The sequence below is a fragment of the Filicampus tigris genome, chromosome 14, assembly GCF_054856515.1.
Source record: "Filicampus tigris isolate MCC_2025a chromosome 14, RoL_Ftig_1.0, whole genome shotgun sequence".
NCBI lineage: Eukaryota > Metazoa > Chordata > Actinopteri > Syngnathiformes > Syngnathidae > Filicampus > Filicampus tigris.
In genome coordinates, this window is record NC_141230.1 from 10,082,552 (window position 1) to 10,086,502 (window position 3,951).

Here is a 3,951-nt window from a genome sequence, read left to right on the forward strand (position 1 = left end):
AGCCTATTTTCATAAGAAACCTCCATTTCATTTCAGTTCCAATTAGATTGGAGGGGGGGGGGGGCTAAAGAATAGGAGTCCTCAGGCCTCTCAGCCCCTAAGGATGGCAGGTCCATTCAGCCGCATTCAATGGGGCCTTATTGCTTCGCTGTACAAAAGAGCACGTGGACAAGCTTTCAGACAGAAAGAGCCACCCCAAAAATGACTGGGAGACAGTACTGTACAATAACAAATCTTTAAAGAAAAGGACACTGAGTGCTTATCCTCCCATCCCATCAATTCATCCCTCGCTCACGGCTTTCTTCTCCTCCGCCGCCGCCGCTAGATTGTGGACATTAATGACAGACAGTTGAAAGAGAGAAAGGCAGAGGGGAGAAAGAGGAGAAGAAAAGAGCTCAGTTTTCCACAATGCACGTCAAGTCTAAATGATCGCTGGCCGCTGAATAGCAGGAAGTGAGTCTCCTGTATGTACGAGTGTGTGTATGCGGGGGTGTACGTGTGTGTGCGTGTGTGCGTGTGTGTGTGTGTGTGTGTGTGCTTGATTGATTCCATGCATTAAAAAGAGAAAGAAAGCGGGAACACACCAGAAGAAGACCTTGATGCTTTTTCTATAGAGGCCACAATGGCAAAAGCTTCCAAGTTGAATTGTTGGGCAGGCTGTCACTCCATTCTGTGTGTGCGCGCGTGCATGTGTGTGTCTGAGGTGGGTCTGAACGGTGATACTAATCCACCACTTTTCCTCCTCACTTCACAGGTTTGTCAAGAAGCACACACTTGAAAGAGCCCTCTTGTCAAGATGCACTGGTAGAGTGAACCCATAGCTCCATTTCCACCTAGAGGTTTTAGGAGCTTTTATAGTTTTTGGTACTTGGTGATCCGGGAACTATAGCACTACTCTGGAGAGTTCTACCCACTGAGCAGGTTCTTCTTTTGACCCCGGGACTAAAAATAGGCAGTCATAAATGCGCGTCAAGCTCATTTGGATCACGTTCTGAGAATGAACGACTTCATCCAGAAATATATCACCCTTACAGGCTGAAAAACAACCCAAACATATTTTTTGTCAAGAATATGTTCCACGTAAGCCCACTAGTTGAAACAAGGTATTCTGATAATTATTGCGTTTGTCGAATAAAGGTTAATCAATTAGTTTTTAGCCATCTCTGGGGATGCCCATTTTGTCACTTCTGTCGACTGAAAATGACGTCACAACTCCTCAGGGCGTGATAAGACGACCAATCACGGCTGACCTGTTTTCTGAAGCTGAGCTGATTGGTCGTTACCTGAGCCCTGAGTAGTTGTGATGTCATTTTCAGTTGACAGAAATGACAAAATGGCCACCCCCTGAGATGGTTAAAAAGGGGTGGATTTTGCTGCTTAACTCATATTCCACAAGCGCAATATTAATCAGAATGCCGTGTTTCAACTAGTGGGCCTGCTGGGAACGTATTCTTGAAAAAAATATATTTGGGTTGATCTCTATTTAAGGACTACATCACAGAAGCTCGGGGTTGACACCCAAAAAAAAAAAATCTTGCATTTGACACCGGGCTCTATTTTTGCACACAGAGCATCTCCACCTTGGTGCAAATGCCGGAGGATCCTGTTCATGGCATGTGTTTGTCAATTTAGCAGACCAGTTTCTGCCAAGTTGGGTGGACCAGTGCAGTAGAAGGAGTATCATCCCGATACACCTGGCGGAGTGACATTTTGGTGGCAGAAAGTCGATCTCAACCCAGCCTGCTCGGATGACGTCTCGGTGCCAGCGCAGAGTAGACATCCGCCCTAATGCGATTTATTTATGCAACATATCTACAATTATTATTTTTTAAATTCTGCTACTGGTCTATAAATCACTGAATGTTTTAGGTCCCGAATACAAGAAATGCTAATTGAATATAAGCTCAGTAGGGTTCTGAGGCCGCCAGACTCAGGTCAGTTAACGAAGCCCATGTTTCAAAGCAAACATGGTGAAGCAGCATATAGCTGTTGTGTTATGACTTGACGTACATTCCCAATTGGGATGTATATGCTTTGCTACGGAAAAAAAAAAACACCAGCAAAACAAACAAACAAACAATTTTTCGTCCCAATCTACGGAGCAGTAATGGCCTGTGGTTGGGCATCACTCCTTTAGTTTGAAGGTCAGTAAGCATTATTTTTATATATCACTGACATTTGGCCAAAACCTGTCAAAATTTGGTCAATTTAACATTTTTCACAAATCTAAGCTCAGAGATGCCATTCCATGCCAGCGACTGATGCGTTGTGTTCTTTTAAAAAGCACGAATACTATTCTCTTCCGGGATACCACGGAGCCGCCTGCCTGCCACAACTCTCCAATGTGCGTTCCCTGCAGTGCAGTAACAGCTTTAAAAGGACGAGGACGGACGGGGTCGAGGATGATTCAAATGATCATATCATCAGCAAGGTCTGCAGAAGCTGGATAATGATGCCGATCATTTGAATCAGTTGAGGTTGCAACAGGGTGACATATAAAACATGCAGGATAGCGGCCCTTGAGGGCCAGAATTGCCATCCCCTGGCCTAACCTCTAAGGAAGAATAACTTAAGACTTGCCTATTACTCTTCATATGTGTCAAATCACTGTGGGATCTGTTTAAAACAGCCAAGTGAATGTTGAAGTTGTATTTTGCATTGGCATTTCTGGCAGTTAAGATTGGCCCCCCCCCACCGAAGTCTGCCAAGCGACAAGTGGCTGGAGAAGACCATGAAAAATTATTTGAGTAATACTTTTCATTTATGATCTTTTTATTTCTGTTTTACCATAATGAATACATTTTTGCTTTAACTTAGTAAAGAAAATAACTTTTTGAAAAAGCAAACTCAGCAAAATGTATTCACATAAGTATGCTCCGGTTTTATCTGGCCTGATCTGCCTCACAGGTTGAATGTGAACTATAGGCCTTTGTTCCCCGGGGAGGCAGGGAGGTGAGTATTCAACGTGAAAACAAAAGACAACAGTTTTCATTACCAACGAGTGGACAAGGTGAGAGTCACTGTGAAAAGGTTGACATCTGCGTTCATTCATACCACGAGGCCAGAATGGATCAGCCAACTACTCCAATAAACAAAGCTTGTCACCATTTGGAAGCAGTACAACAGAATTCAATAGGCAGCCTCAAACACACACAAACGCGCTCCGGCCGGCATGAACACATTGTACGTTACGGCGGCGATATGATCACTCATTGACTTGCGAGCTACAACACTTAATATGTCAGTCATTAAGGCAAAGGCAGACTTACCTGACTGGACACTTCATTGGGTACAGAGGTAAACAAGATCCTGCAGAAGGATTGTTAATGTTGCTGCGGTTTGCAGTGCTGTAGAAGTGTAAAGCATCATACTCAGAGCTGTTGCCAATATTTTGACTTGTATTGGATCTCATAATTTGATGGTGTGACTGTGAGGATGTACCTGATGATTTATTGAAGTTGTTTCCTGGCCCGACGAGGCCTAATGAGGCGTTCCATAGGCAATTAAGATACAATCCAAGGAGACCTTTGGTGAACAAATTTCAAGACAAAAATAGGATTTTTAGCTGCCAGAGTTTCATAAAGGGGTGCTAAAAGTAAGAATACCTTCATAATTGTGACAACTGGTAGGTAAAACATAATATAGAAGATAAAGTAATCCTTCAATTCATAAGGGCCATTTTTTCCCCTCCTTTAAGAAACAATACAATTGGCATGAGGAAAATGGGATATATATATATATATATTTCCGTTTTGTCCAAGAACTTTTATCTTAATGTTTACTTTTATTTTGGTAGTTTGCAGTGTATAATCATACATAGTGTCATACTGAGTGAGAGCTATTGTTTCCCTTATTTGGCAACATTATATTGAGGCACATGTTACAATATCAAAGAAGTATGAGTGTGTGCGTGTGTGTGACACAATGAGGTGAAAAGATTCAACAAAGAAA